The sequence below is a fragment of the Megascapheus bottae genome, chromosome 8 (assembly GCF_031878675.1).
Source record: "Megascapheus bottae isolate mThoBot1 chromosome 8, mThoBot2.hap1, whole genome shotgun sequence".
NCBI classification, from domain to species: Eukaryota; Metazoa; Chordata; class Mammalia; order Rodentia; family Geomyidae; genus Megascapheus; species Megascapheus bottae.
This window is the reverse complement of record NC_143516.1, coordinates 70,880,990-70,908,434: the sequence shown is the minus strand read 5'-3', so window position 1 is coordinate 70,908,434 and position 27,445 is coordinate 70,880,990. Positions and strand designations below refer to the sequence as shown.

At 37.9% G+C, this 27,445-nt stretch overlaps 1 long non-coding RNA gene and 1 other non-coding gene across 2 annotated transcripts; one reads left to right on the top strand and one right to left on the bottom strand.

Annotated features, from left to right (window-relative positions):
* Positions 1 to 2,549: 2,549 nt before the first annotated feature.
* On the top strand, positions 2,550 to 2,656 carry LOC150060135 (U6 spliceosomal RNA). Its single transcript, XR_016536515.1, has one exon. It is a non-coding gene; the product is annotated as a U6 spliceosomal RNA (small nuclear RNA).
* A 5,733-nt stretch (positions 2,657 to 8,389) lies between these two features.
* Positions 8,390 to 26,083, bottom strand: LOC150060134 (uncharacterized). Its single transcript, XR_016536495.1, has 3 exons — positions 25,891 to 26,083; positions 11,691 to 11,859; positions 8,390 to 10,396 (listed from the first exon to the last, which is right to left on the bottom strand). It is a non-coding gene; the product is annotated as an uncharacterized LOC150060134 (long non-coding RNA).
* Between the last annotated feature and the right edge of the window lie 1,362 nt (positions 26,084 to 27,445).

The window sequence follows — 27,445 nt, the reverse complement described above, 5'->3', positions numbered from 1 at the left end:
GACTTTGCGCATGCTAGGCAAGCACTCTATCACTAGGCTGCACTACCAGCCCCAAGCTGATAATTCTTTGTTTTTTTTTTTTTCTTTTCTGTTTTTCAATACTGGGACTCAGTGCCTTGTGCTTGTGGTAATTTTTTAGAGCAATCATTTACCTGAACCAGAATCTACTTATTTTGGGCTATTCATTGTAGCTGGGATCACAGGGGCATACCACCATACCCAGAGTTTCCTTCTGCTGAGATGGAACTCATGAATTTTTCTGTCCAGATTTTCTCCAAATCTCAGCTTTCCACTGGTGATGTTTAGCTATCACCACTGAGTCCAGTTATTAATTGTGGAGCCTGAGTATTCCACCATCAGCCATGTTCTTGCTGTTCTCAGCCTCTAGGACACATATAAGCCACTGGTCCAATTGATGGCCAGTGTAAATTGATGATACTTTTTTTTAAAAAAAAATGGATGATTCTTAATGGAGTGATTTTCAAGTGTACATGACAAACTATTGGTAAAATATAATCTATCTTAGTCATTTAATATTGACTACTTGCAAATGTAGTCAAATGACTAACATAAAACTCAGGATTCTTGGGCGTAATTTTAAATGTTATGTAATCCTTTGTCTTTCTACTCCCTACAGCAGTTACTTCTCAATGAAATCCACACATGCACTTTTCTGTATATTTCATTGTTTCATTTATTTTGAGTATCACCAACGTATACACCCACATATATTCTATTTTTTCCTCTCTAGCATGCCATAACATTTTAATTTTCCTTTGCTTTAAGCAGAATGACAATCCATTTGCCAGATAGCTGCCTACTTGTCCCATACAGCATATGACCCAATCACAACTTAATTCACTGAACATGGAGACTTATCACCTGTCAGGGCAGAAAAAGATTCTAATTAATATACCAATGTATGTATCTTATAGGAATGTATCACTGTCAATTTCTCTTACATAACATATATCTATATAAGTTCAATACAGTCAATGTCTGTAGTATTCTAAATGGAAGGTCAAAAAAACTGTTTTGTTTTTTTTTTAAAGCTGGGAGTTTGGCCTCTGGTAGAGTGCTTGCCTAACATGCCTGGTGCCCTGGATTTGATTCTTTGGTTACCACATACATAGAAAGGGCCAGAATGGTGCTGTGGCTCAAGTGGTAGAGTGATAGCCTTGAGCAACTTCAAGGACAGCGCATGGGCCCTGAGTTCAAGCCCAACACTGGCAATAAATAAATAAATAAATAAATAAATAAATAAATAAGCTTCACCTGGTGCCAGTGGCTCATACCTGTACTTTTAGCTACTCAGCAGGTTGAGATCTAAGGATCATGGTTCAAAGCCCACTCAAGCAGGATAGCCCATGAAACTCCAATTAGCCAGTAAAAAAAAAAATGGAAATGGAGCTGGGGGCTCAAGTTGATAGTGTACCAGCCTTGAGCAAAAACCCTCAGGGACGGTGTCCAAAACTAACCAAGAGCAGGGATGCAGGTATGACTCAAGTGTAGAGTGCCAGCCAAACAAGCAAGCAGAGCAAGTGCAAGGCCTTGAGTTCAATGTCTGGTACGGCAAGAATTAATTTTTTTTTTTTAAAGTCATGCTATTGAAGAAACCAAGAAAGTCATCATTAATAGGCTTGAGATAACTATGATTTCTAATGTCTAAGATTAAATGAACACAGGAACAGATTTCTTTAATCATGGTAGTGGTTTAGGAATCTGGGCATGTGAGAAACTGGCAGACAAACACGCACATCTCATCCGGTTAGCTTTTTTAAACCAAATTTTGTCTCAAACTCCCATTTGTGAGGAAATACTGAAAGGCACACAGGAACTTGACATACAACTTTTTGCACCATTCTATAAGTCTGTAATTCTTCCAAAGTAAAACCAAAAAAGACACGACCAATATAATTTTCTTTAAATATAGTTTTCTTGTATTAGTTATATGAGGGGTGAAGTATTGGGAGAGGATTCCATCATTACATCCCCACACATTACACTGTATTCCCAAACAATTTCACCTCCAATCTGGATAATTTATTAACTGTATGGATTATTCTACAAAAACTAGCTCAGGGTCATTAAATAGATATTTTCCGAGGTTAAACATACACACAGAATTCACCTTTAGTCATTTCTGTAATGAAGTAAGATTAAAAACAAACTAAACAATATTGAAAGGAGTTGGTGAGTAAAGAGTTAAGAATTTTGTGATTAAATAAAGTGGAAAGCTAATCAGTGTCTAAGTATAGAAAAAGAAACCTCTAATCTAAAAAATTAGTCTTGCTCATTGAAGAAATAAAGCATCCTTTGTCTTTCCTGTATTACCTGAGCATCTCCGAAGTCACTCAGTAACAAAGGTAACAAAAGAGGCAGTGATGGATTCCAATCATTGAGTTTAGGTTTTAAGATAAGACTTTGGGAAAAGATGCTCAGTTTTTCATGCTCTTGCTGCTCCCACTCATTAAGAGAGTCAGTGCTATGCAGCTAATGGGTTAAAGTGATTCCACATTCAACTTTTATTATTATTATAAAGATACAAGGTGCTTGCTTCGGCAGCACATATACTAAAATTGGGACGATACAGAGAAGATTAGCATGGCCCCTGCACAAGGATGACATGCAAATTCGTGAAGTGTTACACTTTCTTTTGTTACCTGGTGGAATATATGTTTATTTGAAATGAGAGGGGAAAATAGATGAGGAGAGGGGGTGGGGAGAAGGAAATGGGGACAAAAACATGAGAAGGGTTATCAATATGTGAGAAATAATGCACCTTCTATCTGGCGAATATAATTGTAACCCCTCTATACATTAAAATGAAATAAAATAAATTTAAAAATTTTAAAAGCAAATGCAAAAAATAAAATAAAATAAAGACAGAAGGAAAGGGAAACAAACAAACAAAAGTAGCTTGAGTTCCTAACTGATAAGTCTGAGACCTAGACTTAAGATCTCTATGTGACATCAAGAAGCTACTTAAGTTTGAACAAACAATTCTGACAAATTATTAAATTCAGAACGGATCCTGATATGGTTAAAAACTGTCTGCTTCCCCTAGCCCCATCTGTAAACACAGGAATTGACCCATTTGTGTCTGTATAAATTCAATGCTAGTCAATAGTCCCACATGCTCATCCCATGATTCTCCGTCCAACTGTCCCTCAAATATTCAGGGTAGCCAGGCTCCTTCTTGACAAGTATATGACTATACAGTGTAGCGTGCTCAGGACAGCAGGCTCCTAATGCTTCACTTCTCTTTTCAATGTTGCTGAAAGCAAATCACATTGTCACACTAAACTCAGAATGATGCTTGAGAAATCCAGTCTTCTCCCACGCCCAAAGGAGAAAAGAATGGGCAGATTTGCAACTCAGGCCAGGGTGTACCACATTATTTTGAATTATTTCAACTTCAGCTTCCTCCCCTGAAAAGCTGGGATGATAACACCCAACTTAGAGGAAGGAGACTTGTGCATGCATATCACTTTATGATTAGGAACAGAACTCTGGTGCCACACTGCCTAGGGTGAAAGCCCAGTTCTAAGACTTGTTAGCATAACCTAAATCCTTTATCTGATGAATAATATTCAGTTATTACTTATGATTACACCATTTCATATAAATAAAGTATTTAAATATTCTTTCACATAGGAAGGACATCAGCATTTGTTGCTGGCTGGCAAGCAAGGAGTCCTATAATGATGAATACAATTGTAGCCATGATGGCTATACTTAGAACAGAGGTCAAGCTCACTGCTGCCCAGTACTGACTTTTTGAAGATCTGTGAAAGGATAGCCAGTTAAAACCAAAACAAAACAATCTAATTGCATTCCACAAAGGGAATTGAAGATTATTCTTGAAGAATTTTCAAAGGTTCACTCATAGAATACATTTGTCAATATGTACAGTAAATGTCATGCCCATGAAATCAGAATTTTCCTTAAGGTGGAGACATTCATTTCCCCTTGCTGTCCAATGCCATGACTGGGTGCAGTGGAAGGGAACTGAACTCCCTGAAAAACTGCATGCAGTTTGTTGTCACCAGCACTGAGCTAGCAACTATATTGAATTTTAAAATTCAAAGGTAGTTTAAAAGGCATTTTGTCGTGTGTATGTCATTGCAGGGGTGTGAACTTAAGAGCTTGGGTGCTGTTCCTTAGCTTTCTTCCTCAAGGCTGGCACTCTATCATGTGAGCCACAGCTCCACTTTTGACATTTTGATGGTTAACTAGAAACAAGAGTCTCACAGACTTTCCTGACCAGATAGGTTTTGAACCACAGTCGTAAGATCTCAGCCTCCTGAGTACCTAGGATTATAGGTATGAGCATTCAGATTAAATATATATAAATATATATTATATTATCTGAATATATAATATGTAAACATTACATATTATTTAATATATATTTATACATATTAATAAATAATTTTTTTTGCCAGTCCTGGGGCTTGAACTTAGGCCCTGGGCACTGCCCTTGGACACTTTTCGCTCAAAGCTAGTCTTCTGCCACTTGAGCAACAGTGCCACTTCTGGCTTTATCTGTGTATGTGGTTCCGGGGAATGGAAGCCAGGACTTCATGCATGCTAGGCAAGCACTCTACTACTACGTCACGCTCCCGGCCCCCAGATTAAAGATACTTTTAAAGGAGCATCTAAGCCTAGAATTTAATTTTATGTTTAAAATGTAACTACAGCTGGAAGTTCATAGTTTCCTAGAGACTGTAAAATCTTGGATACCATTAGATTTTCTTTTAAGTGATGGGCATTTGCAGATCACAGAAAGAACCACTTTACCCCATAAACCTTAAAGTAGACAAAATAAGAAGCATTCTAAGGCTATACTTATTAGTTGTGACCATTTTTAAGATTATCTAGCTCATACCTATCTTCCAGACCTATAATGTCCCAGGTAGTACATAGAAATGTTTTAAACTGAGATTGAAAATTGTGTGTGTAGTTCACATTTTCCTGGAAAACAAATTACCTTAAGATTGTGGATCTTGGTGGAGCATTACTGTGATTTTGGTCCCGACTATTTCTTATTGAGTTGGACTATCTCAAATCTCCCAGAAGTGGAAAGCAGGTGATGGACAATCTCCAATGTCTAGGCATCCAGAGCAAGGGCAGGACATGGCGCTGCAGTCTCCAAATGGAAAGTTCAGTGAAGAGTGTGTTAGTATATGTCACTTGACCTATGAAAGTGCTCTTTTAGTTTGGTTGACTATAAGTGTCTGTAATTCAAATCTGGCATTTGAAATGGAAGATTTCTTTCCTTAATAAAAGTATGTTTAGGCTGGGTGCCAGTGGCTCATACCTCTAATCCTAATTACTTAGGAGGCTGAGATCTGAGGATTGCGGTTCAAAGCCAGCCCGGGCACAAAAGTTCGTGACTCCAATGAACCATCAGAAAAGTGGAAGTGGCGCTGTGGCCCAAAGTGGTAGAGCACTAGCCTTGAGCTGAAGAGCTCAGGGACTGAGCCCAGGTCCAGTGTTCAAGTCCCACAACTGACCAAAAAATAAAATAAAAGTGTGTTTAAAAGAATTTTAACAACTTTTTTACAAATAAAAGGATAAAAGTTTAATCATAATAACCATACTAAAAATTAAAAATTAATGCTGGCTATGGTTGTGCATGTCTGTAATCCCAGCACTTTAGAGACTGAGGCAATAGGATTTTGAATTTAGGTATAGCCTGGGCTACATAATGAGATCCTGTCCCCAAAAGAAAATCAAACAACAATCAATAGGATTGAGTGCTGGTGGCTCATGCTGTAATCCTAGATACACAGGAAGCTAAGATCTAAAGACTCACTTTTTTTTTGGTGTTTATTTATTTATAAACCAAGTTAGGACCTACATTTGGTAGCTTTAAATTGAAGGGAGTGGAATTATATTTAGATATTGAGAAATCTAAGACAGTTTATAGGAATAGATTACTACTAGATAGAAATCAACAAGTTGTGCTGGCAGAACTGGTTAAGCACCTGCAGAAAACTAAAGTTGGATCCTTCTTTGTCACCCTGCACTAGAATTAACTCCAAATGGATCAAAGACCTGGAGGTAAAAGCTGACACACTGAAAACTTTACAAGAAGGGATAGGAGATACACTAGGCCTCCTTGGCACAGGTTGAAACTTTCTTAATAAGGACCAAGAATCACAACAAATCAGAGAAAGGCTGGATAAGTGGGACTGCATTAAACTGCAGAGCTTTTATATGGCAAAGGACATAGCTAGTAAATTAATTAGGAAGCCTACAGAGTGGGAGATCTTCACCAACCAAACAACGGACAAAGGCCTCATATCTAAAATATATCAACAACTCAAAAAATTGAATCACTCCAAAACTAATCTCCAAAGTAACAACCATCCCATTAAAAAATAGGCCAAAGACTTAAAGAGAGTCTTCTCTGAAGAAGAAACAAAAATGGCCTATAGACACATGAAGAAATGCTCAACATCTCTGGTCATAAAAGAAATGCAAATCAAAACAACTCTAAGATTCCACCTCACTCCAGTTAGAATGGCCAGGATCAGAAAAACTAATAACAACAGATGCTGGAGGGGATGTGGCCAGGAGGGATCACTACTACACTGTTGGTGGGAATGCAAACTCATTCAACCACTATGGAAAGCAGTATGACAGAGCCTCAAAAGGCTAAACATAGAACTCCCCTATGACCCAGCAATTCCACTACTTGGCATTTACCCAACCATCCAGAAACTAGGGCATACTAAATCCACTAGCACAACAATGTTCATTGCAGCACTATTCACCATAGCAAAGATATGAAACCAACCTAGATGTCCCTCAGTTGATGAGTGGATCAACAAGTTGTGGTATTTGTACACAATGGAATTCTATGCTGCTGTCAGAAAAAATGACATCGACCCATTTGTTAGGAAATGGAAAGACTTAGAAAAAATCATATTAAGTGAAGTAAGCCAGACTCAAAGGAACTTAGGCTCAATGGTTTCCCTCATTTGTCATAATCAGTAGAAACCTTGTGTTCTACTAGCAGAGATCTGCAATAGAGCAAAACCTCGATAAGCTAATTGAAAGGACCCCCAGGATATTGAAACAAAAGCCATATAACGAATGATTGTTGTCTTTAATGTACTATGTTATCTCTCATTTCCTTTGCTGTCCCTTGGGTATCTCATATTGTTACAGTATCTCACTTTGTTATCTGATATATTGAATTTATTTGTATTTGGTTATTTGAAATTGGATAGGGAAGGGGGGAAAACCAAGACGATGGGTGGGCGGTGGGTGGGGGGGAGGGTAATGGGTATCAAGACATGTGAAACGGTATCAATGTATGTGAATTAATGCACCTTCTATCTGGCAAATATCATGTAACCCTTTTATTAATTACAATAAAAAATTAAAAAGAAATTAACACATATGTATAAAGTACTTATTAAGTTAAATAGAGACAAAGAGATTGTGAATTCATAAATAAAAGGTACAGTATATGCTATTGAGTTTACCACTATTAAGTTTTTAGTGACACAATTAGGCTTACAACAAATTGTTCATCAGAGTTTATGTTTTTCCAAATAAAATGTTAACATCAAAATAATTTTTAGTATTTTCTATAAATACACAAATATAATGTGAATATAAATTAAATCATCCTTAGCATTACTTACAGTATAAACTTGAACAAAGTGAAATCAAATTTTATATACAATAACAATTTGACTATATATATTATATGCTATATAAGCATGTAACTTTTGAGTAATTATTCTGCTTAAGAGCATCTTCTCAGTAAATACATGTACATAACACTGACCATTCAATCATGCTTTTTAATACTATTATTTAGGCCTCTAAGTAGCCTCATCACAATGAGAACACCTCTTGAAGAAGAGTGGCTTATATCTGAAAGTTTATACTAAATGTTCCCAAATATTTATAAATTTTTGGTTTTGAAGTCTGGGAAAGGCAGGATACTGTTGAATACAATTATTTTACACAGTCAAAATAAACAAAATCTATCATCACATATTATTTCTGAGTCCCTGCTCTCCCCTGTGGTGAGATGTGATGCAACTGGTGGTCAGTACATTTTTTTTGACTACTGGAGGAAATTTCAGCAGGTATTTCAATAAATTTTGAAATACTCATATTTCCCATATTCATGATGGAAAGTTTATATCTGGAATATTCCCATGTCCCTCTTTTCATTTGGTAAGAATAACTAAACTACTCAGAGATCCCTTTCTTCTACTTTGAGTAGGTTGGGTCCTTACCCAGAGACTGCATCTCCAGGCATAGAAAGTTCCAGATATTCACAACAGTCACTTCTTTGAGAAGACTGGAGAGCAGTGTCTTGGAGGTTTCATTAAGCCTGTAGGCAGAAAGTCTAGAAAGGTTAATGACTCAGTCAAGCTGAGTGGCTCAGTAAGAGTTTCAACAGTGTCCCTACTGATGGATGCAAGACTGGCCCATCTACATTCTTCCTTAGCACCACAAAAGCTCACCCACTGTGCTTACACATACCCTCTGTGACACCCCCAGGAAACAATCTCCTATTGTCTTACATCTGGACTTAGGAAAGGAAATAAAAAGCTATGGCAATACCTTTAAGTCAACAGAAGGCCATTTAGATTAGAAGACTAGATCAATGCTGATATTCCCAGTGTATCCATGCAAACAAACTTGTCCAGATTTAATATTTAAAATTGACATTTAGAACATCATTTTGCCCTTTTAAAGAAATCTTTATAAGAATATAGTTTATTATTTAAATATTCTCTTGAAAAGAGAATTAGGAAAATTAATTATATTAAGACTAAATTAGCTAGGGAAAAAAAATAACAAATACTTGGGCAGAGGCCTGACAAGCATGCACAAGGCCCTCAGTCGAATTCAATAAATATTCAACTGGAAAAAGAAGCAGAGTACAAAATTACAAGGTTCCTGGTTAAGGTTTAGTTCTGTAGATTTCTTAAAATTCTCTACTTGAATGCCACCTCCCTCGCCCACCTCCAACAGCCTCCCACAATCCTATCTTTTCTTGAAATGCACAACTGAATTCCCACTTTAAATAGCAAGTTTTATGCACATTGTATCTCATTACCATGGACTTCCAAACTGCCTCTGATCTCTGATAAATTAGCAAGTCCCAGGGCATCAGAATTTTCACTTCAAATAAAGCCAGATTCGGTGTTAAAATTCTATTCAGGGTAACAGAGAACTGTTTACCTTAGTATGCAGGCAATTAATGTTTTGTCACATTTACAAATCAGACCACAGCAACCCATAGTGCAACCTCGCGCTAGTTACCAAAGCACCCATCTCTAGGGTATCTGGTAACCTTTTGTCTATTTCTTTTGAAATAGGGTCTCATTATGCAGCACAAGCTGGCCTCAAACTGGTGATCCTACTGCCTTTCTGAGTGGTGAGAGTACAGACATGGGCCACCATGCTTAGCTTTTTTTCTTTTAAAAAAGGCCAGGCAGTTCAAGAATGGGTGATTTCAGAAAGTATGTTACATTGCTTAGCATGAATTTAATTCACTACTTTTCCTCGTAAGGGTTGACCTCATAAGAACAAACTGTAAGACAGAGAAACATCCCAACTTCACTTATCCTTAGATGATTTCCAAGGCAGAGAGAGTAAACAGCCTTCTCCCAGCTTTCACTTTCCACAGCTGAGAGTGTAGGATGTTTACAGTGTCTGTCCCTGTGTGCTCTAGGGCGGGGCTGGAAGTAGCAACCCAGAAGCAGGCTGAGATGCTCTTCACACCTCACTGGGAAAAGTATCACCTTTAGGGTGGAAAGGAGGGTGGAAATTCCGTATGACTTTCCTACAGCCTGCTTGGATCTAGGCTCATTTCCTGCTCTGCACGTTCCAGGACTTTTTCCTGATGTTTCTAGTTTTAACCTTGCATGCTCATGTACTCGGTTAATCCTGGATTACCAATATTCTATGCTTTCCCAAAATGGTCTCAAAAGTTTCACCTCTTCCATCCTTAAAGAGCATATTATTCCCTTTCCGTCTCCGGGAAGATGTGAAACCAAGCCCTAGGTTAGTCATAAATTCAATCAAGTGAGCAAACAAAGTAAATTAGTTAGGATACAAATAACATGCATAAAATGGTGTACTGCAGATTGCTAACATATCCATAATTGGTGGCATACACATGAATAGAAGTAGTTCTCTTTTCCATTTTTTTCTTTTTCCTTGTTTCTGGTGATACTGAGGTTTGAACTCAGGCTCTTACTTCCTCTCCTCCTCCTTGGGCTGGCCTTGAACCTTCATCCTTTCCATTTCTGACCTCTTGAGTAGCTGGGATTACAGGCATGCACCAGCATACATTGCTGCTGAGTTCTTTTGCTAACAAAGGCTCTTGGACTTCATTTGCTAAATTGATCTATAATATAAAAAATAATTGTGTGAAGTCATCTATAATATACATCACAGAACAACCCTTCCTTGATGAGAAAGCACATGAAAATGAAAGTGGGAAACAGTTCCAAACAGGATCTCATTCATCCATTCAAAAACGTCTGTGGGGACTTATCAATGTTTTTAATTCTACGTTAAAAAATGAGAAGTGAACACTATTGCCCTTACCCTCAAAGCACAACCTACTTTGCAAGCCAGACACATAAAGCTTTGTTTACGAGTGACAAGTGTTGTGATGAGGGCAAAGATGTCTCTGTGCTGGCAGCTATGCCAGGCTGTTTCGCATATTGAGTAAGACCAGTGGGATGAAGATGGTGCCAATGTGGATTTGGAAGAAGATAACATAGCTAAGAATATACCAAAAAAGATAAGAATAGCAAGCACTGAGATGTGAAGAACTCAGTGAGCAGAGCAATGGACGAGGATAAGGACCAGTGGGCAGGAGGGAGACGCAGCAGGGGGAGAAGAAGGCGAGGTTCTTATATGCCAGGCTACTGAAGTCTGCCATCAGACAATTGACATTTTAGCTATATGGGGGAAAAAATACTGCAGTGGTTTAGGAGAGAATATGAGCCCTTCCTTAAGCAAGGAATAAAGAATAAGGGGAAATCAGGCCCAGGTAACTTACACTTGTAGTCCTAGCTACTGAGGAGGGCTCAGATCTGAGATGTTGGTTCCAAGGCTGTCCAGAAAGGAAAGTCCATGGGACTTTGATCTACAATTAATCACCAAAAACCCAGAAGTAGGGATGTGTCTCAAATTGTAGATTGTCAGCCTTGGGTGAAAAATCTCAAGGACAACAATCAGGCTAAGTTCAAGCCTCAGTAGCAGCACGTTCACATGCATACAACGAATTGAAAACCACTTGGGGAGAAGAAACACAGTCACTGTGAAGTCTAGCTTGGGCAACAAGGCAGGAAGGAAAAAGTGTGAGAAGTGCTGAAGGAAAGTGCTGAAGGAAAGCTCTGAGGACAACCAACAACGACTTCCAAAGTGTCTAAACCCCCATGTCAGTGAACATCTACTTTTGCCAGGACAGATGGGATGGAAACACACTGAAATATTCACAAAGGCCTGGTTTTATTCTGCTCTTTCTCCTTTTTCCTGGCAGCTCCTGAGTAGCTGAGACTACAATATGAACCACTGGTGCCTGGACTGTTTCTGCACTTCTGTTCAGCTTCTAGCAGTTGACTGCTCATAGTTTCCAATCCCAAATCCCAGCCCTCTCAAGACTGCCTGTAGCACACTGCAGTCCTTACTTTCCTGCGTATCCATCCTGGGAGGAAGTTTCCATTCTGGTCTTTCACAGCTCTCAACATCTTCCTCTACCACAGCATTCAAACCAAGTTAGGTGAGAAGAAACCATGTTTAATTTTACTTCATTGGGCTGCAGCATGTAGCCAGAGTGTGTCTGGATTAAATGAAGTTCTGGGTTAAGACAAGGATAGAGGGATGAATGAATGATGGTATCTAACACTTGCCAACTTAATCTGAAGGTACTTATTCAATTTCTAAATCTGAAAACAGCAGTTTCTGAAAACTTACTTTACAATTCTCCAATAATTCAAAGAGTGATTGCTTAATTCTTCTAAGGAAATTCTAGCTAGGAAATGGCCTATGTTACAAGCAATTTTTCCTTAAATGGCAATAGTATGGCATGGAAAGGTAACCTTTCCTGAAGGCAGCCAGGTTTTTAAATGTTTAAAATATTTCTAATATTTATCTTATTTTAAAATATTATGTATTTGAATACTAAATAATCATTTAAAGGTTTAAAATATTCCAACTGGAAAGAATCATAGTCTCACAGTCATTAAAGTAACAACAGTAACATAAAATGACAGTTTTGACCGCCAACGAAAGAATCTCAAGAGGTCTTATAATGTGACCATTTTACTTCAACAGAGTTCCTGACTTAATTAGCATTTTAGTCACATAAAGCCAATTTCTGATCAATTAAGATTTGGGCATCTTAAGTTCTAGATTATAAAATGATCTTTTCAGCCAGGAGTCAGAGGTTCATATCCGTAATCCTCGCTATTCAGGGGACTGAGCTCTGATGATTGCAGTTTGAAGCCAGCCTTCAGGCAAGAAAGTTTGAGACTCTTGTCTCCAGTAAGTCACTAAAAAGCGAGTGGAACAAGCAGGGGCTCAAGTGAGTGAAAAAGCCAAGTGAGAATATGAGGCCCCGAGTTCAACCTCAGTAGGGAGACATGTGAATGAGTGGGCACACGTGCAAGTACTTGAATACTTATGCATACACACACACATACACACAACATGCACATTCATACACACACGATTATTTTTTCAAACGTTTAACAGATACCATTTGGCACATTTTGGTATTCAAAATCTGTCTTTTAGTTTGTTGGAGAATTTTTTTCTTTAATGATGGTATTGTGGCGGCTTGCATTTAGGCTGGTGCTCTACTTAAGCTATGCTTCTAGCCCAGCTTTTTATTTTAGAAATAAGAGTTTAGTAAAGTTTTCTGCCAAGACTGGCTTCTAACCTCCCTCCCCTAGATGATTTATTTTATCCATTATTATTATTTTTTAAGATCCTAGTAGTACTTTCCACCTTTCAGGTCACATAGCAGCTTTCTCTCTCAGTCTTAAGTTAAAATGTAACAGCTTTAAAGCAAGCATGAATGATTCACTAGAGAAAAAACATTGGCACTGTTCTTGAAGCTTAATGTATCTTGTGTACCAAGAATTTTAGCTGTGCATTCCCTGCCCAGTCATGGGTGTTACTAATTCCTAAAGTCAGGCCACCTTGAATCTAGATGGAAAATTCCCGGGTTCTCTCAGCTTATGGCTACCTCTGAACTACTTTGCCCCAACCTCTTCTCTTGCCTAGCTTCCTCTCGGGCTAGCTTACACTTGCCATTTGACCTTCATTCTACTTCATCTTGCTGAAGCAAAAGAACATGTCCCAGGAAAAAACATCTGCCAGCTGAAACCAAAATTCAAGCCTACCACAGTTCAATAGGCAGGAACAATGTTCCAGGAACAAGCAATCAAATGACAATTTCCAAGGAACAACTATGAAGAAATTACAGTGAAAACTTAGCAGCACGTATTACATAACTGCATTTACAGCTTCTTTAAGGTCCTTGCTTGAGTTGGGTTTTATTTACCTTCACTCCTGCAGGACAACCAAACATATACCATCTCATTGCAGTATTACAATGGACTCCAATCAACAATACTGCTTTAAAGTAGATGGAGTACTATGCTCTTAAAAGTCATGGAGATTTACTTAATTTAGTTCTCTCACCTTTTTTTTTTTTTGGTCAGTTGTGGGGATTGAACTCTGGGCCTACACACTGTTTCTGAACTCTTCAGCTCAAGGCTAGTGCTTTTTTACCATATTGAACCACAGTGCCAGGCCCAGTTTTCTGGTAGTTACATGCCTAGGCTGTGGCTCAAGTGGTAGAGCACTAGACTTGAAAAAGCCTAAAGACAGTGCTCAGGTCCTGAGTTCAAGCCCCAGGACTGGCAAAAAAACAAAAAAACAAAAAAACAAAAAACCTGCCTTTTAAAGAGATTTAATGAACTTGTGAGCGGTTATTGTAAAACCCTGTCTAACTACAGCTTTTAGAAACTGATAGACACCTGATATATATATATATATATATATATATATATATATATATATATAATGTATGTTTGCAAAAGCATACATCTTCAGAACAATTTCCTACCATACTATTACTACAGAGAACACTGCCTTTATTTTTTTTCCTGTCCTAGTTAAATTTCCCCTGTACATAGGTCACAGATGCTTTCTCAACCCAAAAGGAGAAAGGCACATGACAGTACGGTTTCCTGCTACAAAGAGGATGTGGGGCAATGAAGGGAGAAGCTGTTAAGATACATCCTAATGGATAAAATGACTCCTTACAAAATGTTCCAAATAAGATAAATAAAAGTACCACCAGGTGTCACTCTAACCCCAAACACTGTTGCTTGCATAGAAATATCATACAAGGGTGCACTGTCACACAGCAAGCATAAATAGATGAGACAAGGCACAAGCCTGGATGTAGTCCCAAGCTTTTTTGCTCAAGGCTAGTGCTCTACCACATGAGCCACAGCTCTACTTCTGCCTTTTTGGTAGTTAACTGGAGATAGTGGACTTAATTGCCTAAGCAGGCTTTGAACCTGGATCCTCAACTCTCAGCTTCCTAAGTAGCTAGGATTACAGGTGGAACCACCAAGTACCCTGCCAACATAGTCTTTTTAAACATGCAAAAATGTTTATCATAAACATTTAACATAAAAGGACAAGCAATATATGACAAACAGTAAACACAAACTAAATGGTAGACCTATACTCTACATCACCAACTATGTTAAATGGAAGTTGACTAAACTGTCATGAGAAGGCATTTTGGGCCAGTCTATATAAAAGCCAATCCCAACTTGATGCTATCTTTTAGAGCTAACACTGCTTAACCACTGGTCTATAATGGCTCCTACATTTCGACTAAAGCATCAACTAATCAGCTTATTACAGTTAAGATAGTTTTCATGATTGTTTTGGGTCCATTTTTTAATGCCACCCCTCCACTTTCAACTTCTTGCTGATTAATGGGACATAAAGAGTCTCCGGAGTTTTTCTCTTGAGGCTAAATTTGAACCTTGATCCCGAGATTTCAGTCTGAGTAGCTAAAATTACAGGTGTGAACACTGCAACTTGGCAGATAAGTTTGGTTCTTATTAAGTGGAGCTTCCTACAACTTATCCATTGTCCATTTGTGAAAAACAGAGCCACTACTTGTTGTCATTGTGTTACCTGGGATTTTGTTGGGTTTTTTTGGCTAGTCCTGGGGCTTGAACTCAGGACCTGGGCACTGCCCTTGAGCTTTTTCAGGGTTACCACTCTACCACTTGAGTCAAAGCACCACTTCTGACTTTTTCTGTGTATGTAGAATCAAACTCTGGGATTCATGCATGGTAAGCAAGCACTCTACCACTAGGCCATAAGCCTAGCCCTTGCCTGAGTTTTAACTTCATACTAAATCATGCTAAAATCATGTCCATACATTCTACTGCCAGCTACTCAATCTTCCATGCTGGTAGACATTAGAGAACTTAGGAGATGACACAATATCATCATCAATCTTGTCTACTCCATAATGGAAACAAGAATACCTCCTTTTGGGGCTATGTGACTTCCCAAGAACAAATTCTTGGGGCAATAAATTATTTTGGGGGGGAGGGGTGTGAGGAGGGGAGCAGGCAATAATGGAATTTTGAATTTAGGACCTCATGTTGGCACTTCACCAATGAACCACACCTCCATCCCTTTTTGCTGTGGTTATTTTTGACTTAGGTTCTCAGTTCCTTCATGAACATACACCAAATCCTAATTCTATTTTTTTTTTCCATCCCACAATAGCTGGGGTGACAGATATGTGCTACCAAGCCTCATTTCGCCTTTTGGCATGGACTCCTGTAGACTTTTCTGTTGGGCCTGGTCTGGAACATCAATCCCCAATCTCAGCCTCCCACTTAACTAGGATGAGAGGATGAGCCTCTGAGGTGCCCAGATGCTGGGTGAAAGGGTTGTTACTTACCATGCTACCCAAGTCAGTCTTAAATCACAATCCCTCTCATTTCAGACTCTCAAATGGCTAGTATTACTGGTAAGAACTACTGCTACCTGGCCTCAGTGAACTTCCTGAGTATTTTGCAACTACTAAACTATATCTTCAACATATACCAAGAGGCTGAAAATGTAGGTCACTGGTAGCCTGACTGACTAGTATGTTCAAAGCACTGAGCTTCATTCCACAGCACTACAAAACCAAACAAAAACATATATACATGGCTCAAGTGCATCTTATATTCATGTGAAGCTAAAAAAAAAAAAAAAAAGAACAAAAACATAGAACTGGACACTGGTAGCTCACTCCTGTAATCCTAGCTACTCAGGAGGCTGAGATCTGAGGACTGTGGTTCAAAGCCAACCAGTAAGACTCTGCCAAAACCAGAAATGATGCTGTGGCTCAAGTGATAGAGCGCTAGCCTTGAACTGAAGAGCTCGAGAACAGCGCCCAGGCCAAGAGTTCTAGCCCAACTCACCACAAAAAAAAAAAAAATCAATTTTAACATGATGACACAGTTTAAGATAACTTATTGTAAAGAAGCAGAGTGATAGAAAGCAAAACAGAAACCTATGAAATGTGAACAAATTAAACAGAAATTTGATAGAATGTATTCTATCAACACAAGCATAGTATCTATATATGATTTTTTAAATATACATTTCATTATACTATATGATTGCATCTCTACAAAATTCCCAAACACTGAAGAGTAATGAACAAAAACTAAAATATTTAGGTTTGATGCAAGTCTTGAGTTTATGTTACTAATTTCTCAATGTTTTAATAAATTTTAACACAAAGGACAAGTGAGCATTTAGCTTCACAAAGCTAAAACATATATAACTAAGTGCTTATTTTAAGTAGATCTGATAAAAGGTTTTGCTTGCTACATAATAATGGCCCATTTTTAAAATGGTAAAAACAATATAAAAACTTCCCAGGTGAAACCTGAGGACTCACATTTTAAGAAAACTGATAGTGCTTTTTTAGTAGCACTGAGAGTCATGAAGTCGTTTTTTTTTTTTCTTTCTTTTTTTGTGGCTATTGTATATTAACATGACAGAGTTTGCTTTCGATGAAAAACAGAACTCAGTAGAATGGAACAAAGAAAAATGTGCTAACCTTACATAATAAACTAGTATTCAAATGTTTGGCTGCTTTGTTTCAGTTGTAATGTTTTAGTTTTCTGTGTTTATACATACATTAAAATGTACTGCAAATTTTTTATTTAAAATGAAACTTTTCAGTTAAAAATAAACTTACATAAAGTGTTAAGATAAAAAAATTTATTTTCTTGTGACCTTTGCAAAAAATCAAAATTTCTTGCCATGTTTACTCTATGTTCCACCTTTCCCTCAGGTTGGGTCTTTTTGGAAAAAGCTAGAATCATATGATCTCAAAAATTATGTAAGGACTGCACATTTTCATTCTAACCCATCTAAAGGCTAAGAGTTTGCATGAGAACAACAAAAAGTTCAAACTGAATGAAACCTTGAAGGGCTTCAGATCTAGTTGCTTTATCATCAGTGCTAAAGTATTTCTGGGATAGCAAGAGTCATCTGAAGGGTTAAAAGCAGTAGAATATGTGAATTTGTAAGATATATTCTCTATTACCTTTCCTTCCTACCTGAAGGGGAAGAAAATAAACCAGTACTAATTAAGGAGAAATGAGAAGTCACCTAAGAATTAGGCCAGAGAAATAAACCAAAACCAAATTGGACATTTACCTTTCTTAGTTATTTGCTAGTAAGAGGACCATGGAGAGAAACCTGAGTGCTTCTTAGGTGACTCTAAGATTAACCACTAGCTCCATTTACATTTGACATCTTAGACTCATGAATTCTGATAGGGAGCAGACACATTTCAAAAAAATTGTTGCCATTTATATTTATTATACTTTCTCCAGAAAGGTATCCTGTTCTTGAGATACTTATTGAAATATCTATTTATTAAAATATTCATAATTAAAATATTTCACTCTTGGTTTGAGGTATTTATGTGGTTATATAAATAACCAAATTCTTTTAAATCCTTACTCCTTTCCTACTTGTATGACATTGGGAAACTGCAGTTCAATGTAGACCCCATCTTAAAATAGAAGCAATGATAACAGCAACTCTCAAGTTTCTCAGCTGACAAATACATTAGTAGGTGCATCTTTGTTTACAAAAATGATAGGATTTAGCATATACCAGGCACTATTCTAGGCTACAGGGCTCTAGCAATGAGTACCTTACATCACAATATTCATGAAGTGACAAATACACTCAACTAAGAAGTTAACATATAATACGACAGGTGGTAATACATGCTCTAGAGGAAAATATAAAAGGTAAATCTGGCCTGAGCTGTAGCCTGCCTGAATAAAGCCTTGCTTTTGCATTTTGAAAAAAAAAAAAGGTAAATCTACCAGCAAGGAGGAAGAGCTATTTTAGATAGAGATGGGGGTCATGTAAGGCCATTCTTACTGAAGTGATATTTGATCAGGCAACTAAATGAAGCAGGGAGTGAGTCATCTGCACATATTTGGCATCACATATCTGCCTAATTTCATTTGGACAAGTTTACATACCAGAGTGTGACATACATTTATACAATAAGTTACTACAGAAAGAAATGAGACTGAAAGCATTTCAAGAAGCAGACCACCAAGGAAGATATATGACAGAAGGGAAGACTCTGGCAGTGATAAGAAAAAGAAACATTTGCTCATGCCTGTAATCCTAGTTATTCAGGACACTGAGATCTGAGGATCAAGCCTCAAAGCCAGCCTGGGAACAAAAGGATCTGAGACTCTTATCTCCAATTAATCACTAGAAAACGGGAAGTGGGGCTTGGCTCAAGGGTAGGGTGGTAGCCTTGAGCTGAAGAGCTCAGGGATAGCGCCCAGGCCAAGTACAAGCCCCATGACCCACAAAGAAAGAAAAGAAAAGAAAAGAAAGAAAGGAAAGAAGGAAGGAAGGAAGGAAGGAAGGGAGGGAGGGAGGGAGGGAGGGAGGGAGGGAGGAAGGAAAAAGAAAGAGAAAGAAAGAAAGAAAGAAAGAAAGAAAGAAAGAAAGAAAGAAAGAAAGAAAGAAAGAAAGGAAGGAAGAAAGGAAGGAAGGGAGAGAGAGAGGGGGAGGGAGGGAGGGAGAGAAAAGAAAGATGGAAAGGAAGGAAGGAAGGAAGGAAGGAAGGAAATGAAGCATTTATTTCTCATTGAGTAGCTTGTGAGCTGGGCACACAGGCCCTGCTATGACATCCCTAAAGAGGGCAGGAAAACTGGGCACCCAGGAGCAGGCTACTAGAGTTCAGGCTTCAAGAACAAAGAGCATTCCCTTCTCCTAGGCCTTTAGTGGAACTACCCAGCTTTAGACTCTGTACTTGGACAAGGGGAAAATAAATGAAGACTGGGTTAAACAGGAATCTTGGGTTGGATTACCTAAGAGCTCTCCACCTACAGTTCTTCTGAGATGTGTGCACAGGATTTGAGTAACTTAGCAGTCAGAATAAGAGTCAGCTCAAGTACAGCACACACCTAAACAAAGGACTTTCAGAAAATGATTAATATGAGCCCTCTGGAGAAACAGTGGGTGAGGAGGATGTTGCATAAGCAATTCTTTGAAAAGTCTCTTAAGAACATTAGACTTCGGCAGTGTAGTGAAAAACGGACTCATTGTTCTGCTAGGTTTCATCCCCTCCCCAACCCTGAACTCGGCAAAAGAATCCAAATTCTTATATGCAGTTCTAAGTTCAAAGTCATTTACTTCCGATGACCGCGCCATTTTTACAGTCTGTTAATCTAGTGCGTGAAAGCTATCACCAGTCTACACTTGAATTACTGGCATGAAAAGTCTATTAAATGTTTCAGAAAACAAAGCACTCCGAATTTTGGTTTCTGAGAATTTGTTACATCTCTGCAGACCTCCACACTGCATTTGACTGCAAAACTCCCACCACTGGAGACTCTTATCTCCCAGCTCTGTCTATTCAGTCTTTTTATTCTGTAGGTTAACTGATACTACTAAAGATGAAAATTAAATATCATATAGGAAATACCCCAAGTAGAGAGGGTTGGTTCTGCATTTAGTACTTAGAAATCTCACTGATTTTATTAGGATCAGACAGAATTTCTCCTCAAGGATATCTTCAGAGACCTAGTCAGTTATATTATCATAGTAAAAGAGAAAAAATAAAAATCAACACCCATATTATAAACCTTCCTACCTTTTCCCTCAGATCCTTCTCAAGAAGGATTCAGGAAGGACACTGTTGATCATTTTTAAGCTGTTACTCTACTAAAGGATCAGTAAGACAACTGTGAACAAGTCAGACATGATTCCTGCCCTCCCTAGAAAATGTCTGCTATTGTCAGGCTCTCAGACGCATGAGAACCTGCGATCCCACTTCTCTTCAAATAAATGCAACTGTTTTTTTTGTTTTTTTTTTTTTGCTTTGTTTTGCTTTGTTTTGCTTTCCAGTACTTGGATTTGAACTTTGGCCCGAACACTTGCTAAGCAGGTGCTCTACCACTTTAGCCATAAATGGTTTTTTTGACCTGCTTTCTGGTTCCCACACTTGGCTTATTACACTCTCTCAGTTCACTTGTCTCCTAAAACTCTCAAGAGCATTTCTACCAGAAACCCTTCCATGCACTCACTGTTTCCATGGTTTTATTTTCTTTTAAAATGTTAACTCCTGCAACATAAAAGCTGCATCATTCTCTGCGATATCTTTATGTGAACAGAGGCTCAATAAATACATCTTTACTGAATGGATGAATTTTATATATGCAACAATATAATGTAGGATTTAGCATCCTGACCCAAAAATTGTCTGGCTGTACAATTGGGGGCCTGCCATTTGATAGAGATATGGACTACAAATTTGCTGCTCCTACAGGAGGAAGAAGTTATGATGCTATGACTGTCCTATACTAAGTAAAGCAACATTAGGGTTACTGCATTTTTAAAGACTGGAGAAAAGTTACCGAAGTCTAAATATAAGTCCAGTGTATAATAGATCCAAAAGTACATGGGTAATTAGCCAGTATTTATAGTGATCACAGTCTCATGCCTGTAATCCTAGCTACTCAAGAAGCTGAGCTCTGAGGATCCCAGTTTGAAGCCAGTCCAGGGATGAGGATGGAAGAAGAGAGTCTCTAAGACATTTATTTCCAATTAACCACCAAAATACTGGACGTGAGCTGTGGCTCCAGTGATAAGAGAACTAGCCTCAAGCACCTCCGCACTAAGTTCAAGCTTCAGGTTCAGGGTTGAGGGGATTACCAGGTCTTAAAAACAGGTATGTGAATGAAAATAAATGTATTGTTTCTTTCATGATCAGAGATATTAAGCTGTTCTACAGCTCAAGACATTAAATTTCCCCAAAACAAATCTCCAAATAAACAACAACGACCCCACCAATAAGTGGGCTAAAGACTTAGAGACTACCCTGAAGAGGAAATACGAATGGCCAAGAGATACAGGGAGAAATGTTCAACATCTCTGGCCATAAAAGAAACACAAATCAAAGTAGCTTTGAGATTCCACCTCACTTGTTAGAATGACCATTATCAAGAAACCCAGTAACAACAGATGCTGGCAGGGATGTGGCCAAAGGGGACTGCTATTGTACTGTTGGTGGGAGTGCAAACTTGCCCAACCAGTATAGAGGTTCCTCAAAAGACTAAACATATAGCTCCCCTAGGATTCAGCAATCCCAATTCTGGGCATTTACCACAAACAAGGCCATACTAAAGTTACCAACACAATCTTGTTCACTGCAGTATTATTCACCATAACTAAGATATGGAACCAATCCAGATGTCTCTCAGTAGATGAATGGATCAAATATACACAATGGAGTTCGATGCCTCCATCAGAATGACACTGCCCAATTTGTAAGGAAACAAAAAGACCTAGAAAAAAAATATATATATATTAAGGGCCGGGAGTTTGGCCTAATGGTAGAGTGCTTACCTAGCATGTATGAATACCTGGGTTCGATTCCTCGGTACCACATACATAGAAAAAAGCTAGAAGTGGTGCTGAGGCTCAAGTGGTAGAGCACTATCCTCGAGAAAGTCCAAGGACAGTGCTCAGGCCCTGAGCCCAAGCCCAGGATTGTAAAAAAAAAACAAAACCCAAAAAAACAAAAAACAACAACTATATATATACATATACATATATATATATATATATATAAAGTGAAGTAAAGTAGGTTGCTGGTTCCCTCATTTATAAAATATGCAATATGTTCATGATTTTCTTAACAGGGGATCTCAACAACCCAATTGCTTAATACATAGGACCTTATATAATGAAGTGTTATCAATATGAACTCCAAAATATGGAGTTATGTTCCGTATGTAGTGTTTTGTTTTTTTCTTTCATCTTAACTTTCTGTACCTTGTATCTTGTATATAAGATTATTTGACCAGGAAAAGGGAAGGGAATCACAGAAACAGGTCAAAGAATGAACTATGATAACAATGACACTCACTTGACACCAGGCTGGACATCAACCTGAGGGGGAGGGGAATAAGGAAGGGTAAGCAGGAGAGAAGGAATGGTGGAGTAACACTGTTTAAAAACAAATGTAATCATTACTTATGTAACTATAACTCCTCTGCTCATCACCTTTTCAATAAAGATAAAAAATTTTTTTAAAAAAGAATTCTGGTTATTGAATAAAATCACCTTCCCCCCAAAATGCTAGCTGTTAGTGAAAAAATTCCCTTAAGCATAATATTTAAGAGCAGTATTCAGTTAAGGAATTCTTAACTTTTTCTTCTGATGACTAGTCTTCTTAGGAAGGACAAGATGGCAAAAATGATTCCACAAAGTCCAACCTTATAATAAATCTACAGGTACCCTTAAACACCCTCCACTTAGCAGGGGGGGGGGAGAAAAAATGAACTTCCTTAGACCCATTCAAATATACAAACATTCCTTAGGACATTGAAGTTGCTAAAATCGCATTGTTAATACTTCCTCTCAAACTCTTGCCAAGTGGGAATATCACTGCTCAAACAGACAAAGCACATGTGACTTTGTCCCCCAGCCCCGATGAATGTCAGGGTTGTAAACAAAGAATGTAGCTCTCCAGAGATATGAAGGATCTAGTCCTGCAGAGAGATATGAAGAACACTAGTCCTCACCAACTCACTTCCTCTATTGGAAGGGAGTCTCCTGAATAGTCCTCCAAAGGAAATACTGAGATGCAGTCACCCACTGGGACTTTTAGTATATGTTTTAATAATGAGAATTTAGATGAATATTTGGACAGATTCAAACACATAGTAATTTTTTCTGCTTCAGTGAGGCTTATTTAATATTAGTTTTAACATATAAACAGTGAGAAACTGCTGTACTGATGACTTTGAAAATGTGGCAATTATTTCCTAAGTTGAAAACCCTTCATCTAATAAAAGTAGGAAGCTGTGTGGGAGAAAAGGGAGTGAATTTTTCTAGCAAAAAGAGAGGCCAGCTGGAATTTAGGAATTCACTCTAGTGATTGTATTTGTTTAGTCAGCAGGCTAACATTGCTACTATGCTATACAATGCCAGAGGCAGTTTTCATCTTAAATGCCCACAATGTTGAGAACAAGGGTTTGTGGCTAAGCTACATAAATGGTTTTACCTGTATCAGTCTTTGAATATATGGTGTCTATTACATATCTATTTGAAGATTCAGGAAAACAAGTAAGATTTGTTAGTTCAGAGATTAATTCAGCTGAAATGGTACCAGAGTACTTAAAAATGTGTTATTAAGTAATGTTTTGAAATGGTCTAGGTGTCAGCAGATAGTTAAGCCATAGAGCTCGGCAGTGTCCAGAGCTGTAACTTTAACATCTCTTTAGTAATATAAGCAGGGACTAAGTCATGGAGAGATCACCCAGCTTTCTAGTTTTATACTATTAAAGATATCTCCAACATCACTCTTCATCAAAATAATTTCCTCTTAAAAAGTGATGAAATGGCTGGGTGCCAGTAGCTCATACCTCTAATCCTAGCTACTTAGGAGGCTGAGATCTGAGGATCTCAGTTCAAAGTTAGCCAGGGCAGAAAAGTCTGTCAGATTCTTATCTCCAATTAATCACAGAAAAAGCCAGAAGTGGAGCTGTGGCTTAAGTCATAAAATGCTAGCATTGAACAGGGATAATGTCCAGGCCCAGAGTTCAAGCTCCAGGACTAGCATTTAAAAAAGTGATGAAATGCTCAAGTGACATAAGAAGAACATGTATGTGTACACATTGCTATAGTTTTACAGACAGATGTAGCTAATGATCAGAATAGCACGATTAGATTAATATGGAATATGCACATAATAAAGAATTGGCCATTTAGAGATGGTCCATATAGAACCAGGATGCAAGATGAAACTGGAGCAAAAGGAAGCTGTCCATCCTTCATAAAATAGGTTTCCTTTGCCTATCCTCTGATTCTTGCAGGCCCAATTTTTAAGTATTACTTAATTGGTTAAAATAATGTTTCACCAGAATTTACCCTTTAGCAGTTATTTGATAGTAACTTGGCATTCACAAACTTGTTTTCACATAGCAGATAGTCATATATGCTTAGTAAATACCTTTTTTACAGTAAAAACAGTGGGGAAATGCTAATGGTGAGAAGGAATTAGGTGTCTGAAGAAAGAGGCATTTTTACATGATGAAACACAGAGCTTACTAACTTCCAGGCAATGTGAGAAGCTTGGGGCAGTTTATATTCATATGGACCAAAAAGTACCAGCAATAACCAAACTCAACAGTGTAAGAAGAGACAAATCTAACTAAGCTCCTAAACTCAGAGAAGAACCTGGTAACACCAAAATGAGGAGTGACTTCTTGTGGTACAAGGAGAAATGGTACATTTTAGAATACTCTAGAGAAAAAGGGTCCATCCTAGAGAAATACATGAGGAAGACTAATTGTTAAAGTTTCAACTTAAAGCAGCAATTGATTGGAAGGCTGAACATTTTTCAGCCTCACAATCCTCTCTAGAAAGCTCTAAAAGGGACAGAGGTTGAACAAAGAAACAGCTTGAAGAACCAAGACTCCACTCAATTCCTGCAGCCTCATTAGACTATGAAGTTGATTATGTTCTCTTTTTGGAAGACTGAAAGTTCCTGTCTGTGCATAATTTGATGAATAATAATTTTGTTTTTAAAAACTTTTTTTGAAAATTGGGAATATTTTCCCTCTAGAATTCTATCCAATCCTCAGTGAAGAGAGAATGTGCAATGTAGAAAAAATAAACTTCTCTGATGACTGTATTTCCCCCAAATAGCCATCTTTCTAGGTGTTCTAAATCTGAAAATCTTCTGGACTAAGCACAACTCTGGCTATTGTGACTTAGATGTATCCTGGTGCTATAGAAGATATCAAGATGGTCAGAATGGCAGCATCAGAAGGCTCTCATTGAACAGAATACATAATTTCATTTAACAGCTGCTAACGCTCATTAACCACACTGGCATGAATGATTCTTTACAACACAAAAAGAAAAGAAAAACAGCAGCCTACTTACAGATGCAGCAAGAGCTGTCTCCTGTTTTGAAGCTTTCAAGGGAAGCAAAGCATATCTGCATAATAACTTTAACCTATAATTCAACACTATCTGAAAGTGTAGCTTGCCATAAGCTTAGGAGAGATATTTTTGTGCAACATTTTCAAAACTTTCAAGATATTCCAGCACTGTTTCTAACTGCTGTTTCCAAGATCCCTCTTCCATATGGAGAGGCTAATCAGGCAGCAATCCAGCCAGCCTGGCAATCTCTCCAGGCACACACCCTCCTTGCCCTCAAGCATTTCTCTGCAAACATTCCTGGTACTTCCTGTCCTCAACCTGAGGAGAGAATACCTCAAATGCCTTCCACAACCTTGCAGCTTGATCTAGGCATTCTTCCTTATATGATCCTTAGAATTTTCTTTAAGGTTCTTTGCCATTTACTGAGTACCCCTAAGCCATCTATACTTTCTGTGATTTGATATCCTTACCTCTGAAATTCTGATGCTACTTTACCTCACAATGGTATTGTGTGACCTCAACTGTGGCCAACACAAATAAAGCACTAGAAGAGTCCAGACGTGTGGTAAATAATAAATATCACTTAGAATTTCATTACTCCACTACTTGTGGGGAGCATGTGTCAACATTACTTAGTAAAACAGATGAAAGTTATCTATTTCACCAGAAAGAAAACTTCTTGAGGGCAAATATTGGCTTCCAGGAGATGACATGTACATACGAACACCTTTTATCACTTCCTTACCTTTTCTACCCTTCCTTCCCTATTCCCAACCTTCTCTTCTTCCCCCACACTCCCAGACACATAGGAATGCTGCCACAACAGACAGGTTTATGAACTTTTTTTGACCACTGGGCTCAGCTGAAGGTTGAAAAATGAAAGGAAATAGTCCTTAGCCCAGCTGTACAGAATTCTTATGGATATCTTTTCTCCCAAGAGCATGTGGTAGAGAGTAGACAGGTTGCAGTTCTTTCTTTCTTTCATCTTCAGACATTCTCTATTATTCAGTATCTTTCAGTGTGTCCAATTGGGGGTTCTAAGCTGGAAGGGTGCAAAATAAATGATTCTACCCTATTCATTAAAATTCCACACTGGGCTTGCAGTGATAATACAATAGTGATAAGCTGCTGTTTGTTCTATTCTTCTTCTTAACATGTACTTTGTATGGAAACTTCCTACAGGAAAATTGTCTGGTATCCATGGGACTTGGGTCCTCTGAGTCTGTGGCCTACCTTATCACTTTGCTTACCAACCTCAATGATGGACACTTCTATTTTCTAACATTCACTATTCTTTTGTAACAAAACATTCCTTATTTATATTGTTTCTAACTTTAACTTCACTGGCACTAGTTATCTCATTCCCTCAGGGGGATAAGGTGGAATGATTTTCTTCAGAGTGGTTGTAATTAGATAGTAGAAAATTACACTGTTCAAGAAGAAATATACTCAATACCTGACTTATGTAACTGTAACCCCTCTATATTTATCATTACAATAAGAAAAAAGGGTATTATAAACGCCCAGTTCTTACACATTGTGTAAACAATGTGAATAGATTCTAATAGATCTAAATGATTGCACCACATATTACATTTTAATTTAAATTTATGCTTTTAAAGAAGTTTGAAAATTTTATAATTTCTAACTCATTGTGATTTATTTTTAGAGTTTTAGAATCAACTTTTAAGAAATTGATAAAGTCAATTTGATAGGGAAGGGGGGAAAACCAAGACGAGTGGGGGGGTGGGGGGGAAGGTAATGGGGACCAAGACATGTGAAAGGGTATCAATGTATGTGAATTAATGCACCTTCTATCTGGCAAATATCATGTAACCCTTTTATTAATTACAATAAAATATATATAAAAAGAAATTGATAAAGTCAG